General features: G+C 32.3%; 1 protein-coding gene and 1 non-coding gene across 7 annotated transcripts in view; one reads left to right on the top strand and one right to left on the bottom strand.

The window, feature by feature from the left end:
* Positions 1–18,318, bottom strand: part of LOC118195800 (dual specificity tyrosine-phosphorylation-regulated kinase 4-like) — a 227,095-nt gene that overhangs the window by 175,789 nt on the left and 32,988 nt on the right. The gene's annotated exons all lie outside the window — the stretch shown is intronic.
* On the top strand, positions 11,314–11,386 carry TRNAT-CGU (transfer RNA threonine (anticodon CGU)). The gene has a single exon. It is a non-coding gene; the product is annotated as a tRNA-Thr (tRNA).

An 18,318-nucleotide genomic window follows, 5' to 3' on the forward strand; every position in this document is an offset into this window, starting at 1 on the left:
TTAAATAAAATATATCTTTTAACGAACATGTATAACAATCGCTGCAAAACGACGAAAAAATATTTTTCTCTAGCATGACCAATCATGAAAATTGGAAAGCGTAATTTACTCTCCAGCAATAAAAAAAAATCTCCAGTTTAGTATAATAAGAAACTTCTCTTAAAAAAAACACGTTTCGTTTTCGGTAAGAATGTTTTGTTTAAAGGTAGTTTAACTGGGAACATTGATCAGTCTTATTCTGATGTGTTGTCTAGACCAGGGTCCCCCCCAAGGAAGAATTCCCCCCTTGGAGTAATTTAATAATTTCAGAGGGAGGGAAATGCGGTCAGCCTTTTATTTACCTTTTATTTACCTAAGTAAATATTTTTAAGCATTTTAGTTTATGAATATAAAAATTACTTTTCTGGAAGTTTTAGTATTGATCAATATTTTCGATACTTTGTCTTGTTTAATTTACGCAGGCATTAAAAAATAATTCAAACTTAAAGAAATATATCTGTATGTTTTGAATTCATGAAAATGGGATGGATATGAATGATTGGCTAACAATGTTAAAGGCGATGCATAGGAGAAAAAGTTTGATAAATCTCTGGTCTAGCCATTATCTTGAATTTCAGTTTACATTTTATTTCAATACTTGATAAACATTATAATCATAAAACATTAGGATGAATAACAGAAGTCGAAATTGACAAGTGTAATTATTAATAGTAATTAAAGACTGAGTTGTTCATCTAGAATTAAGATTTTCATGAATACCGAGTATATGAATACAAAATCAGCTTTTATTCGAATTCGCCTCATGTATCAAGAAATTAAATTGCTAATAAAAATTCTACCTATTTATTTTATAGGTAGAATATTTATATGCGTATAGCGTAAATCTATTTTTTGGACTCCTACCAGATCGGTTATTCTTCGTTTTAAACCATGTAGCATTAAGTCTGCTTTTAATTAATTTATATATTTATTTATTATACATTTATATATTATATTTCAGACATTATATTTTATTTATATAGTTATTATACTTATTTTGCTTATTAAATTATGTAAAAAGATAATACTATAAGTGTTTTGAAGACTCTAATAAATTAATAGACATAAATGCATATAAATCGAAAATTGATTCAAAACTTTTGGGAAATATGTAGGCTGTAAACATTGATAGAAAAGCTATTACGTATTTTATTTTGACTCGGTTACTTAATAAAAAAAAACTGGAAGCTTTCAGATTTAATATTATGGCTATAGGGACATTTTGTTTTTCATTTACACACACATACACGTTTCGAGAGTATTTGGGCTCATTTCCCTTTGGACTAAAAATATTTAAAAATAGCATGTCTTTAGAATTTCCAGTAGCCAGTCTTGCGTACTGGAGATAATAATGTTTTTTCCCCGCACTTTGTTTTTATTGCTTGTTTTGAAATCGTTGAGTTTGTTAACCAAACATTCGTTAAAGTTTTACAAAATATAAAATAGACAAAAAATAAATTTTAGATTCCCAATTCGGGCTTCCAGGTGTCCATATTCGGGAGGAGAACGTCATTCAAAATTTGGTGGCTCTGCGTACCGTTGTATTTTTATAGTGCGAGAAACATACATACATTCCTGCAGGTTCTTCATTATTTAATTTCTTTAAATATAATATTGGCGATAATATCTGGCGACAGCAATTTGAAAAGTGATACGACGGTTTTAGTGATTCGAGCCTAATAGGCCCCTTTTTTATCTCACTTTCATTCAAATAAAAAATGCGTAAAATTGTGTAAGCACAAAAATCTAATAATATATAATTATTGCAAATTTTATCTTAGATCAATTAAAAGAGTAATAGCGTAACATCTCAGTGCACGTTTAATTGAATAAAAGCAAATTAAGGGCTTTATCTTTTACAAATAATAACTAATATTTTTCTTAATATTACTAAGCAGAAATAAAAGTAAAATTATGTGTTTAGATTTACTTCGTGCGTTAAAAAAAGATTAATTTGAAGGTTTTATTTTTAGTTGAGGTAGAAAAGAAGTATATATTTAAGAAATTGTAATTTGATTGCTTTATTTTATTGTAAAAAGTGTATTTTGAATTTTGTTTCATAGAAATAATTTTCTATTTGTATAATCTTTGTTCGAATAAAATGTTATAAATAAATTAATTAATAAAAATCTCCCCATTTGCACTTCACTAAATTTTAGCCTACAGAAAAGAAAAAAACAGCCCAGTTGTCAAATATTTTCAGTTACTTGTGGTGAATTATGATTAGTCAATTTACGAGCTTTGGACCAAAAACGCATAAAAAAAATTTAATCATAGATTTGTAAAATGCATAAACTCACGCTAAGGAAAGAACAGAGAAAAGAATATAAACCACAAACTCACAAAAATACGATAATCAGTTATTTACTATATGTATAACTGAATTTAAAAATAAAATTAAAACAATAATTCAAATTGACGTGAATATATAAAATAAACTTCTGAAGGTTTCAATTTTAAGATTTATATAAGAATAATAAGTTTCACGAATCATCTACTAAACTTTTCTGGCAAAGACAATGCATATTAGTCTAAGTATATGTCATTTAAATTTTTAGTTTATTATCTTTGAGGCGTTAGAAGTATAATATTACGAAGAGGAAATATTTGGGAAACGTGCACTCATAATTCAAAATATTTAATCCTTTTATATAATATATACACATAAAAATGAATGTTTCAAGCATGACTGTGTGATGTGTTTTAATTATACTTATTTCGTATTTAAATCTTTTATAATGTAATAGCCTTTTCAGCTACTCAGATTAATTTAAAGTAAGCAACAAAACAAAGTAATATACGTTGTTTTAGAGGTTCTATCTTTGCATAATAGATAGATAATGGAAAGATAATTCCTTCTCTCCGTATTTTGAATAATAAATCACCCAGATGGTGTAAAGGCAACACTTCATTTGAGCTGCCAAATTCAATGTTTCTCTGCCAACAAATGGATTACTATTTGGCAGGCAAGCATCATTCTCTCCATGTGACTCAGATACTTTCAACTGTGACTCGAGAATCCATTTTACGGAATGTTCTGAATTTAAGAACCGAAAATTTTGTCCATGCCTCGAAACTTAGATTCCTAGTCTCTGTTATAACGTCTTTCTCGATAAATGAGTATGGTGCCATAGTTATGCCAACCACAATAAAATAATGCACGCAAAAGAACCAGGAACATTGAAAATGACAGAAAATGCAAGGAAAAAAGGCTATTAAACACTTATCGCATATAGTGTAGCTAGCTTGTTTTCTTTGATTACAGTATTTAATGATGATAAAATGTATTCAACTCTAAAAGCTTTAAAAAAAAAATCTGTAAAAGCTAACCCCTTTTAAAGCTTTAATGATTGAAGTCCGTTTTTCCTAAATAAATTTTACTTTGTTGCCATTATTTAGAATCTTAGTTAGAATTTCACTAATTAATAATATCTGAAACATAATTTATCGTAAAAAGGCACCAAATGTTTCTTCTAAGAAGACTTTTTACAAAAGTTCCATACACAAAACATAATTAAGATTTTTAAAGCAATATCACATGTCGAACAAAAATTTTAGGAATGTAGGCTGATTTCATTATTAGCTAATCCATTGCTGATGAATGGATTTTTTATGTTTTTGATCTAGCAATAAATTGATTAGATAATACATTTTGTGCCATTTTAAAACAGCCTGCACCGACAATTGTGATAACTGTTTTTAGTACGTAGATTATTTCTGTTTATGCTTGTCGCACTTAAGCCAATGAAACTCATTATTTCAACTGCAATAATCAAAAGCCTTAAAAAACTAAAGGAATTATTTCCTCATCTTTCTTTGGAGTATAAAATTTAAAGCATGAAGATGTAAATAAAGTCAGTGTCTGTATAATTAAAATTATCCGTGGTGAATTCAGATAATGAAATGTTTTTTTCAATCGTTAGTTGTTATGAAAAACTAAAACTTCAGATTTGCCTAAATTGTATACTTATTCCTAAATGTAATTTTATACACACTCTTGCATAAATAATTTACCAAAATGTAATTTTTAAAGTTTCCACTACGCATTATGGAAGTAAAAACAAATTAATTATCAGTCGGTTCAAAATAATTTGATAAAAATTTATTTTATTGATTATAATTAAAACAGAATCAATTATTCTTAAGATGATTTGAAAGTGTTTTTGTTTTTGTGTGTGTGCATGTGTTACAAGAGAAATTTACTGTTTCAAAATATTCCAGAAAGTCTTGCACAAATCAGCTAACTTAAATGAAATATTTCAGTTGTAAGACCACAGAAATGCATCCCATGAATTAGAAAAAGTGCAAATAAATGCAGTCTGAAAATTTCAAATTAGAACCTAACATCTCGAAGAATTCACCATTAAAATTTCAAAATTTTCAAAAAATATTTAAAAAATATCATAACATTAAAATGAAAATGGAGTCTGACTTCAGTGTTCAGAGTTGAATTTAACTTCTGAAACAATTTCAGCTAAACAGTTACGATAGCCTTATAGTTTAACATTAGTTTGCCAGAAATTAAAATACATACAGCACAAAAACGTATACATAAAACTACCTGTTCAAAACAGCAAAGCCATATTCCCGAACACAATTTGCTGCGATACTATTTCAACGTTAATTAATATTATTATAGCGTTATCATGTAGTGCAATGGAATTCACCTTCCTTACATAAAAATATGCGCATTTTTGTCCCAGTTCTTTCGGCACGTGCGAAAAGGAGCGTAAGAAGGTACCTCAAATTTTAATTCAAGAATTGGCGAATAGTTGGATGAAACTTGCGTTTGTGGAATGTAAGACATATCAATGATAAAGCACTAGATGAACTGTAAGAAGTGGTGTGCCATTGGGAAAATGGAAGCAGGATAGACACTGCACAGGTCTTAAGTAGCCAAATCTGTCATGTCAAGGATCTGGAAACATTTTAAAGACATTGGTACAGACAACACGTTCAATGTCAAAAGTGTGTCATAACAGACTCTCAGGACTGTTATTTGGCAACGATTGCTAAAAGAAATAGACATATGACGTCAGACGAGATTGCCAGAAAGTTTGCTGCAAATAGAAGAACTTCACCATCCGAAAAGGCAGCATACAAAGAAGCCCATGATTTGTGTCCCACTAACTCGAATTAAGAAATGCGCCCAGTTGCACTAGTGTAGACATCATCATGATTGGAGTACCACGGACTGGAGCCAAATTCTCGTTTTAGTTTAGAGAGTGATTCCAGACTTGTTAAACTTGAAAGGAGCAAAACACTCGCAATAAACTTAGAAACATCCGTGAAAGGCCACAAAGATGAAGCTAATCCTGGCATAGGAGATAATCTTTTTGAATAGCCGTAGCACTAATCTACACATTTTTACCATTGCAATTATAAATGCTAAAGCATACAGCAATAGGATTCGTGATCTTTATGTTATATCTTTTAGGACCTTTATGCAACTGGTACTAATTTCCTCTTTATGGGCAATAATTCTCGTCACTATCTCGTATCACGATGATAGTGGAGACAAAGGAATCGAGCTGATGGAGTGTCTACATATTCTTTGGATTCCATTCTGGTAAAACATGTGAGGGATACTCTAAGACGCCCACTTGCATTATCCTACCTATCACCCACACAGCGCTCTTCAGGCGCTATTAAAGGTGAATAAATTTTGTTACCACAGGAATTCCTTAGACGTATAATACACAGCACGGAAAATCACTGCAAAATCTTACATTTCAGTCAGAAGTGATCAAGTATGTTATTAGCGTTTTTGCCCTTTACTAAAATACCGTAACAAATATTTTCCCAACCCCATTTTATATCACATTTCCTGTGTGCTTATTTAAATTTATACTTCCCCAAAACAGGTAATTCTACATCTTAACCCGTTCAGTGCCGCTCCCGAGTTAACTCGTGCTTACCGAGTTAAAACTCGTCACTGAACAGGTTAAAACTATGTCAAGCATAACAAAATACAAATCTTCTACAAGTTCAATGCAGTTACAGTAATATGTCTTTTAAGTTACCTTTAACGTTTACCGCCAGGGATATGCGCTTACAAAAGAAGGTCTTCAAAAGTAAAAGACAGTGTCTACATGTGAGCACATAAATTTGTTTGATTAAATGCCATATGAAAAATAAAACATTGGTGAAAACACATTATCAAAACATATGAGATGGATAAACTAACTTAAACATCTGTTTGCTGCGGAAAATCAACACAGTAGTCCAAACCACGAATTTCAACTAAAAATTAATAGAAAATGGGCTTATTTTCAAACCAAACTTAAAGCAACTTTAACAGATGAAATTTATACCCATGTTATATAAGACTTTAAGCATGATTAATTCTGCTAATCTTCACTATTAATCTATATGGAGCGTTCCCACTGAGTGAAATATTGTTACTATATTTCGTTCATTGGAAACTTCCATACTTGTCGTTCTACACTTGTTCTATTACTTGGATATATGCTTGTCTTCCACACGGTCTGCCAAATTACCCATTCGATATATTATAAAATCCTTAATTTATTTTTCAAATTATGGCTGCCTAAGAACGTCAGAGATGAATGAGCATTAAATGCATTTTCTTCTAATCTAAATTTTGTATTATTAAAATATTTCTGATTTAATTCAACATGCATATATGTTGTAATATATCCAACTGATATAAATATTTACAGCTTTGTTGTATTTATAGAAATATTTTATCTTCACTGTAGGATGTGAATTTTGACTTAAATTTTGCAGGATGAAATTATTTAAATTATGCTGGATAAGTAGTTATGCTTTCTATTAACTACTGTGCAGATGCTATTTAAAAGGCTTTGAAATATAATTCATTCTTTTGTTAAACTGGCAAAACCTAAAATTTATTGTTTATTTGATTATTCTTTATCAAACTGTAGGATATATGTATCAATATAAAACATGAAAATCAGACAAGGAAGCAACATTAGACTCACCTACGCCAACCTAAGATGCGTTCTTGTTAAATTTAAATTACATTCTTCATCAGTCATAAATTACCCTGGGAAGAAGAGAAGTACTGTAGAAGACGTCATCAGACTATCTAGAACAAAAATATTTCAATCCGGGAAAAGTTGCTGACCTTAATTAAAATGTTAATAATTTTCTTAGAAAAATATTTTTAGTTTGAAACAGTTTCTTATTTCTCCTTTCACATGTAAATCAGGCACATGATTCTTATTAAATATAAAAATCTTTTATATTTAATATTGAGTGTTCTGGACCTAAAATGGTATCCATTGCATTAAGAGCTTGTTTCTAAGCTTTTACGTTTTGCCGTGCTTTATATCACTAAACCAGATTAATTTAACAGACTTAATAAACTTTCAGTTCTCATGTTATGCAGTTTTAACCCGAGGTTATATACCAGCTTTCAACCTAACGATTATTTATTTGTCGGACTTATTGGCAAAACTCAGACCGTTGCAATTCTTGCACATGTAAATTACAGGTAATTCTAGAAAAGGAATTTAAGAAGCCCAATGAAAGATGATTTCAATCATAAAATTCAGCAGCAAAGAAATTACATCTAGAATCTGCAATGTTTAATTTCCTACACAAAGTTACCATCAGACGTAGTTACTATAAATATATTTGCGTATATAAAATTTATGCTGTTTCGAAAGAGGCGAGGGAGTACTTTTTTCCTTTTCCAGTAGGATTGACAGAATGGGATCATCAAACGTGCCACTGTATCCTTTGTGTGTTGCTCCAGAAGAAGTCATCGCCACGAGGAGGGAAATGTACGAGGAGTTATTTTCGGAAACAAAGATGTGAGGGGAGTGGCAGACTAGGCATCATTTGTGTTTCAGTGGAGTGAGAAACTCACCGCTCTCTTTCCTTCCCTCTCACTATCTCTCCCGTACATGAAAAAAAATGCGAAAATCAACGAACCCAAAGGGAGGGTGGAATTCCCTAAAACAGAATTGCTTTTCCATCAAATACTATGAATCATTGCAAACAGAATATTCCTGAACAGCGGTTCATGGAACCGTTATCCGCCAATGCAGTTTAAAAAGCCGCTATTTCTTTAAATAAATTCTAGAAAAACATTGCGGTGAATCAGTTGTTTATGGCAGAATCGCTGTTTGCGTTCATTGACTGGAAAATGACCAAATGAAAAAAAGAAAAATAAACTACAAGAACGAAGTTGGGTTTTTGAAGAACAAAATAAATGCGAAGAACCAAAACAAATAATGCAACAGTAATGGCTTGTTTTATCCTAGGGATCCTAAACAAAGAAATAATTGCGCGTCGCCGAGATTCCATTTTTTAAAATTAAATGCTTGGGGCAGTCCTCTAGTTGAACCAATCAGCCGAACTACTTCTTCAATGACATTTAGTCGTTTTGGAACTTCGCGACAGAATACTTTAGTCTCGCATCATTTCAAATTTTTAATTCTTATTGCAATGAAATTTGGGCAAATAATAAACGTATGAAAGTTTTTGAATACTAATATTCAAATTAATTAATTATCACAGACTCAGTACTGATTTAAAATCAGTGCTTAATCATTATAATATAAACTCACTGCTATATTTATTATTCATTTGCATGAACATAAGACGGAACGTTTCCACTGAGTGAAATATAAGAACTTGTTTTCCACATGGCCTGGCAAATAAGAAGTTTCTCGGGTATTGTTGTTCGATATAATATTAGGACTTTAAGTTCCTTCGAATTATACCTGTCTAACAACATCAGAGAAGAATGAGCATTAAGTGAGTTTCCTCATAATCTAAATTTTGCATCCTTAAAAATTTTCCTAATTTATTTAATTCAAAATGCACTTCTGTTATAATATATGCAATTGATATAAATATTTACAGCTTTGTTGTACTCATAGAAATATTTTCTAATGCCATATGTAGTTAAAGAAATGTTAGGGATTTTCCAGATTATTATAATATATGATAAATTGTATGCACTGGAGATACATATACTCTTGATTATAAAAATTTTTCAATAATATTATATATCATTTCAAGTTATTAATAACCTTAAAATTACATAAAAAACGTACGTCTGTTATTTTACTTAAAACACTGCAAATCATAAAGTATTCTTAGAGAAAAATACATGTCGAGACCCAACACAAAAGGTGTTTTGCAGACAAGAAAGGTTATGGAAGGAATGAAAACGGTTATTCAGTGGACACCGAATGATAAAAAAGAACTGCAACTTGGTTACTTTGTAGACTGTAGTACATTTCCTGAAGGTTAACATAATGTACTAGAAAACTTGTAAGGTATTTATGTTAATTAACTAGTTATTTTATGTTACGAATCCGCGCTATCACTTCTCTCTTTCCGTTTTACTGCTGAAATGCAAATTAGCTCGCGTGTATTTAAGTGAGGAATGGAGATTGTTCTAGTCAAAGCGCGTTCTGCCTGCTGAAGGCCAAGATACTAATCGTTATTCTACGATAAGCATTCTTGTTTAAGGCGTTTCTTTATTTTTCCAGAGTGTGTCACGCCGTTGCAGATTAAGAGTCAACTTGGGTCTTTAAATATCTCTGTGTGTAGCCTTTGGTTACTAAACACATAGATTTAGTTTCAATTTAAAATACTACATTTGAGTTTACCCATAAATGCTAGATGATCTGTTAGCACCGGCAGTGCCTTCAGTTTAGCTTACTGAGTTCTTAATAAAAGGGTCTTTTACATCCTTAGCACATCTTTGTTATAGTTTCCATGACTTAAGTCGATGACTCTTAGTTAGGAGTCTTGACTTAGTGTATGTTAGTAAAACAAGTGAGACTCTACAAACTAAAATAATCAATCAAGTGACTAATTTTATAATAATATTGCCTTTATTGCATGGGGCTAGAGCTGTTTGCTTAATTATAGCAAACCATTTAAGTAGTTTCTGTTCAAAGGAAAGGATGCTTTCGCAGAGGCCCTTCGAAGGTAAACATTCACGTCATATATGGAAAAATTCGCGAAATTATTCATTCACCCGGCCCATTTACTGGGATTTTAAACTCAATTCTTATTAAGAATATTCAGCTGCTTTATTCACTCTTCTTCTGGGAAAAATAAAACTGAACTTCGCAGTATCTTCATTATGTTTGTATTGTATTTTGTCAGATTATATTAATAATATTTATTTGTTAATTTTTATTGTTTCCACAGAATTCTTAAACCATAATAAAACAAAATTATACTATTCTTTATATTTTAAAATAAATTAGTGAAATGTTATATAAATAAGCTTAAAGTTAAGACAAATTTCAGATTTATACTCAAAGCAGATCTTAAGATTTCGAAAAATGTTAATTCTCACAATTATCTTTCTTTCTTCCGTATCACAGTACGCTCGCCAAGTAAAAGTGAGAAATAGAAATAGTTGTTAGACTGAAACCGTTGCGCAATGTAAATCATAGGAAAAAGTCATAAAAAAGGTCACACAAATCAAAATACCTTCTTCATAATACTAACTTCTCGCTATAAGTTCCAGATGCGGGTAAACTGTGAAAGCCTTATGAAGAGGGTATGACTTGAAAACAAAACAACTTGTGAAATGTAAAATAATATGATTAGTTTCTGAGGACATTAGAAAACCTTTATACAGTGTTTGAGGACTTAGTAAATGAAAAGATAGAGAAAAGGGTATTTCACAAACGAATTTTGTAATACTATTTGTTATTATATATATTAAGAATTATTTTCCAACAACTTACATATAGGATTAAGCAGGATGAGAAAATGTCATTTCGGCTTTTGTATTTTGTTTTTGCTTTCATTAAGATGAGACGAGGTTTTGTAATTTCCCTCCATCCGATATCTCAACACCATAGTATTTCAGGTATCTGATGATTCTGAATAATATGAAATGCGTGATTACACTTCATCAGATACCCATAACAAACTAAACTCTCAAGTCTTCAGGTCTACATACACTTCTTTCATGCAATCTTATATTCATTACATGCATTTTTTTCATCAGATACTCATAACAATCTAAACTATCACCATGAGAGTTTAGTTTGTTTTGAGTATCTGATGAAAGAAATGCATGTAATGCTTAACTGAATTTGCTTCTTTCACAATTTTAATTATACGTTAGTTCCTATCGAAATCGTCTGGGGCAGGAAGGCAAGTCAGTTTTTCATTGGCAGCTTTTAGAAGTTCCAGGCTGTGTCGCGTTGGAAGTAAATAGCCATCTCTACCATTAGTACATTCAATACGCCTCAAACAAGACGACAGTTGTGTTACAAGGCATTTTCTCCCTCCTTTACGCATGCCTTCGTGGTGCAATTGGAAGCATACTCGACGCGTATTCGAGAGGTCCAGGGTTCGAGTCCCGGCGAGGGCACGGCGCATTTTTCATGTCTCCTGATTCAAAACATAAACCTAATGACTCTACAGTGTCAATATCTAGTTACAAGCTTTGACTAATGACTCGGAAAGCACTAGAGACTTCGAAATGCTGCCAGACTTAATATAGCTTTTTTTTTTTTAGTCCAAAGGGATTTGAATCCCGAAGGACTATTAGTTTCATTTTGGCATTTTGCGTCGGACGGATAAATGTCGGTTCACTTTTCAAACTGTTGCCATAAAATGTTAGAGTCCTGCATTATATTTGAAGAAATTAAATAATGAAAATCCGCGTAAATGTATGTATATTTCTCACATTGTCATAAATTAACGGTACATAGAGTCATCGAATTTTGAATAACGTAATCCTTCAACGAATATGAGCATGTGGAAGACCAAATTTGAAATTTGAAATTTGTTTTATGATCGATTTCCTATTTTTTAAAACTTTGACGAATTTTTGATTAACAAACTCAAGGATTTCAAAGCGAGCAATGGCAACGTTGTGCAGAAAAAACATTTTTATCTCCAGCGCGTGAGTCTCTGTATCGTAAATTCTAAAGATATGCTCGTTTTAAAACTATTTTGTGATATTGCTGTTGCACTGGATCTTATGGTTTAAGTGCGAGGAACATGATATTTAATAAAAAAAGGTAACACACAAAATGTTAAAAAACGCCCCTTTGGACGTAATTTAAAATCTGAAACATTTCAGATTTTTTTTTTTTTTTTTTTATTTTATTTAAAGAAAAAGAAATCCTCGTGCACCACAAAGTATCACACGAGACTTACAAATCGTAAGTAAAAAAGGCAGAATGGTAAGTAATATCATCAGTTTTCAACAATACAATGAAATCATAACAAGGAAAAAAAAACAACACAAGTGAATACAAAAGTATAAAAATATATAAAGAAATCATTAACAGTGTTTAAAATAAAAGTCAACAAAATCTTTGAAAGCTCGGTAGGCCGCAGTCGAGGATACAAAATCAAAACATTTCGGCGGCCAATGAATTCCAATGAATTTCAATCTACATTTCAAAAGATTTCTTGCTTTATCAAGCAGTGGGCAATCAAAAAGCAGGTGGAAAACACTTTGCTGAACGCTAAGACTGCAATTACACAAATTGGAAGATGTCAGCTTAAATCGTTCAAGATAAACTTTAAACTTACCATGTCCAGACAAAAATTGCGTAACTTTAAAATTGAGCAACAAGTCTTTACTTTTCAGTCTTTCAAAAATAGTTGGGAAGAATGTTTTTGTAACAGATCCCTTATCAGAAGAGATATAATCACAGTTCTACCGCTCAATCATTTTAGCTTTGAATGTTTTTTTTAAATAAGATTTTGAAATATTTACATCAACGTTAATATCATTTTTAGTTGCATTCTTAGCAAGCCAATCAGCTCTCTCGTTTCCATAATTACCCGAATGACCACGGACAAATGTAAAAAACACTAAAATACCCCTCTTCTCCAGATCTCCGAGAGACTGCTGTATATTGACAATAATATCATTACATAAAAAGGTATTTTTAAGAGATTCCAGGGAAGAGAGTGAATCCGTACAGATTAAGTAGCTGGAACCACTTCCATTCTGGCTAATTATCCACTTGATTGCAAAATTAATACACAGAAGCTCAGAAATATATACAGTACATTCATTTCTAATGCGAAATTGGTGACACTCAATTTCAATATCATCTTCAAAAATAACATAAGCAAAAACAACTTTATCATCAATCCTACTACCATCCGTATACAGCACAAATGAGAATGAATTTACATCAGTGTCCGTACTATTCAGAATCTGTACTGGTTGTCTTACAGAAGGATGTGGTAGAACAGACAAGGGCAATAAACGGTCAAAGTGAGAATTGGAGTAATTTGCAAGACTATTCTTGTAATCTATAAAGGTCAGAATAAACAAATCCAGTGGTGGAAATCCGGCAAGAGAGAAAACAGCATTGTAACTAATAGTTCGGTAACCGCTTATAACTCGCAGCAAAATTCGTCTTTGAACTCGAAGCAGGCATTTAGAGTTAATTTTCTTTTTTAAAGACAATCCCCAAGCTCTACATCCATATGAAATAAGGGGTACAATGCCTTGTTTATAAATAATTGCGTTAACATTCGATTTAACACCAAAACTATTACAAGCAATTCGATTCAGCCCACGCTGAAGTCTCTCACATGTATTAGAAATGTAGGAAATATGCTTTTTCCAGTTAAATTTGCTGTTCAACAAAACACCTATATATTTAATTTCATTCACCGTCTCAAGGGGATTGTCATTTAAAAGCAATTGATATCCTTCATAAGTAGTATTTTTTCTATCAATAAACATGGTCTTGGATTTTGCATGGTTAAACTTTAACTTAAAATCTATTAACTTAAAATCTATTCTAATGATAAATGAAATCTATAACATCTTGGGTGAGACGAAAAGCTTTTTGCATTTCTTTTCCTTGAATACAAATCAACAAATCATCTGCAAAGGCAATGACTTCACAACTGAAGAGATCAGAAAGTTTCTGTAAGAGATCATTCATAATAATAATCCAAAGCTTGGGACCGGAAACAGAACCTTGTGGACATCCTCTTTGAGGTCGACGAACACTTGAGGTGCCACCCAAAGAAATCTCGACCGTCTTGTCTTTCAGCAAATCAGAAACAACATTAAACACATTTTGAGGTATCTTCATTTCTTTTAGTAAATTAAGAATAGCAGGCCACCATGCATTATCAAAAGCTCCTTCAATATCAAGAAAAATTAAAATAGTGTACAAACCTCTCATCTTACCCCTCTGTACAATGTTGCTAAGACGCAGAAGTGCATCCTCAGCACATTTTTGAGCAATGAAACCATATTGGTCAGCACTAAGAATATTTTCTTTATGTAGATGCCAAGTAATTCTGTTAGTAATTAGTTTTTCAAAACATTTACCTAAAGAAGAAAGAAGACAGATACACCTAAGATTATTCACATGTTGAACAGTAAAATTTTGTTTCTTGGGTATCACAATAACGAGGGCGTTCTTCCAAGTTCGTGGAAAAGCACCAAGATTCAAACATATATTAAATAATCTATGAAAAACTGCAGGAAAAAGCCGATGGAAGTATCTTATGGTTTCATTGGGAATAGAGTCCGGGCCAGGAGACCTGCCAAGCCCTAAATTACGAATTACATCATCAACCTCGGCCTGCGAAAAAGGAGGATCAATCTGAGACGCATAATTACTGCGAGCAGATGAGCGCCACTGAGTATGAAAGTCATTATCAAGTCTCACACAATCAGGAGGAAAAGATTTATCAAGAATAGCATCGATAGTTTCCTCCAAGTAAGACGTAAAGTTACCGCTTGAAAGCCGAAGGCCCGAGATCTCAATCTTCCTCATAAAATTTTCTTTAATACCATAAGTGTAAATTTTTTTCCACACATTCTCATTATTGATATCGGAAAGAAACTTCCTCAACTCTAATTTGGCCTCAATAAGCATTTCATTGTATTTTTTCCTTAAATCAAGGTATTTCCGCTTATACAAGTCCCTTATATCATTGCTAGTAGTCCTCTGGAACCTCCGTCTAGCCGCGTTGACTCTCTTTCTCATAATGGAAATTTCCAATGACCACCAAGGTACTTTCCGCCTACCAGTCCTTCTAGTAGGCATAGATTTAATACATGCCCGAAAAATAACTGAAGTCATAAAATCTACAATCACATTAAGTGAGTCAGTGCTTGAGCAAGAATCCAAACCATTAATAATCAAAGCAATATACTGTGAACAATATTTTTCAAAATATTGCTTTTTTTGTATTAAACAAAATTCTACTGGCAGCAATTAAAGAAGCATCAGAAACAGATAAGTCGAATTCAATCATTGCATGATCTGACAATGATTCACAGTCCGAGAGACACCAGCGGGTAACATTTGTTAGCAAATCAGCTCCCATAATTGTGACATCTATATAGCTTGATCCCTGTTCCGAACAAAAGGTAGGGCCACAGTCCTCATTGATCACGTATAAGTTATAGGAGCTGACAAAATCTCCAAGCTTGTTTCCTCGAGCATCACTGTAGGGACTAAACCACAATTCAGACTTACTATTGGAATCCATACCCCAAATAAGCTTTGCAAGATCCTTAGCCTGGAAGACCCGACTTATTTTATGCAAATCAAATTCAATACATCGGGAGGGCTCAAAGTAGTATGAAAATAGAAAATATTTAGTATCTTTAAAAATAATATCAAGAGTCACCATATTATAATCCAAGAATCTCAAATCCAAAAAAGTAGATAGAAATCCGGCTCGAACAACAATAGCAGCCTTTATGACCTCTGAGTTAAAATCATAGTATAACCTAAAGGAACTCGGAAAGCCAGGCATAAGACCATGATAAGAGTAAGGTTCTTGAATAAAAGCAACAGAAACATTGTTTACCTCCATATTCAAAACAAGTTGCTGAGTAGCAGCCTTACATCTATGTAAATTAATTTGAACAAATTTTAAAATAAAATTATGACTATTATCCATAATTTGTTCTTGCTATATTTTGACTTCTTATAAATTCATGACAAGAGCAACTTTCAGAAAAAGGCTTACATTTAATTTTTTTCTCATCTTTTATTTTTTGATTGCGTCTAATGCAATTGATACAGACTTTCAAATTCTTATGTGGGCAATTTTTACTTTCATGTTCTCGTGCACAGAAATAACAAGCGCGTAGATTTTTACAATGTTCAGCACGGTGATTATATCCTAAACAATTAAAACACCGATTAATCACGACAAAATCATCCACAGTACAGATGCTCCAAGAAACTTTTAGTCTACATTCCTGTAAAATACCTCTACGCATGTCTGGATGCACCTCAACAACTAAATGTCTCGTATTTTGAAATTTCCTTAACGTAAATCGAATTTGAGATTCACTCCATTTATTTTCAGAGGCGATAACATCTGGATTTTAATTTTTTAAAACATCGAGAACATCCTCATCCCTTATCTCATTAGAGACATTTTTTATTAAGATCGTAGGATTCCTTCGTTTGGAAGGAAAGGTAGTTAATTCCGGTGATTTTACTTGAATTTCAGTTTGTATCCTTTTTAAATCATTTTCAGAGGGCCATTCTATCAATACCTTGCCATTTCCAATATTTTTTAGATTGAGAATACCCACTTTTTTCTCTACAAGATTAATTTGTAATTTAAGAATCTTCTTAATATCCTCTGACGAACGATTTTCCGAAGAAATGACAAGACCACAAAGAATTTTGTTTTGCATTCTCCACAGGAGATGGCAGCACAGCACTAGCATACGTTGGTTTTACGAAAATGTCTTTAAGACTTTCCCTACAAGCTTCACGGTAACCCAACGACTTAATATGTTCAAAATTCTTAGTTATCAAACACTTTAACTCACACATTGCATGCCTTGCCTCTTCACGAATATTCTGGTTCATATTACACTTTGACTCAATAACCGTTTCAAGTTTATCATAGCAACATTTAAGCGCACTATAAAACACATCATCGTCTTCTTCGTCCATCTTGGCATTCTTTTACTTCGTAGCACTACTCAAAGAAGTAAACAAATCGTTAAGCTAGGCTTAACTATACCGAAATCTTGCAAGAGCCATAATATTAACAATACTTCTTTTAACTTGAAACAAATTGCACAAATATAAAGCAGAGCACTTGCACAAATAAAATTATACACAATAAATAGTTTACACACATTAATTATCGCAAAATAAAGCTGAAAATCAGAGCTCAAGAAAACACACACAGCAATGGCGCGAGCATGCGCAGTACCTTAATATAGCTTAAAGCTGATTTTGCAAAATTTCTTTACAATTTTTTTCCTTGATCAACTAGAATATCAAATCCTATTTATCATAGCAGACTCAATTGTTTATAAGGGTTAACAATGTCCAAAAGCAGACTTCCTTTGATTTTCAGAATTAATTGATGGCACCGATTCCCATCACATTAAGCTTAATGAAGCAATTTTTTTAAACTACAGATACAGAATTAGCTGTTTTCTAATGCCTAAAAACATTTTTTTTTTCTAAACTTTCTGTCGCAAAGATCAAAGCAGGAATCTTCAACAGAAGAAGGGAAAAAAAACATGAAGTGAAAAGAATTTTCTCAGGGAACTCGTAGGAACAGAAACAAGATTTGGCACAGAGTTGTTACCGAAATTAACGATTTTGAGTAATCACGACAGAAACGTCTAAATAAACTGGCTAAAAACTATCTGTAAAACGGCCGAAGCATGCTGATATATACGAAAACTATTGCGAGCAACATGACAATATCAGTTAGGATATGCTGAACTTTGAAGTTCATTATCGAAATCAGAAGAAAAAAAACATAAAAGAGAATTATATTAGAAGGACAAGAGGTGAAAGTGTACACAAGTGTATGCCTTATTCTTTGCTAGGAAAAGCTGCTATGGTAATGTTTTGCAGCATTTATGTAGTGTTAACCTGCTGCCCAGAAGATATAGTGGTTAAGAAAGCCTGACTGCGATACCGAAGGGCCCGGATTCGAATCCTGGAGATGGCATGGATGTAATTGTATGTCCCTTCATAGGAGGCAAAAGTAGCCCACCTATTAGATACTTCCATGATAAAGAGACCACCACATCTGGCCTTAGGAGTGGCCGATGCCGACATAGGCAAGTGCCCGCTATTGGAAAAAAAAGTATTGTTACCTTATTTATATTAGTCATTATCAAAATATATAATCATTTGTCGAAATCTTATCTTTAGTCTTTTACCTCATCATAGGCCATAAACGTTACTTCTCCAAGAAAAGCTCTGTTTGCAAGAGGTGAGATAATAATCTTTATATATATTTAAATTTCTTCACCACCAACAACAATGATAACGATAGCTTTCCGTTATAAGGAGAAAAAGATTA

This window comes from Stegodyphus dumicola, chromosome 6 (genome assembly GCF_044657685.1).
Source record: "Stegodyphus dumicola isolate Sdum_Otavi_A_Nest chromosome 6, ASM4465768v1".
In the NCBI taxonomy this organism is placed as follows: Eukaryota; Metazoa; Arthropoda; class Arachnida; order Araneae; family Eresidae; genus Stegodyphus; species Stegodyphus dumicola.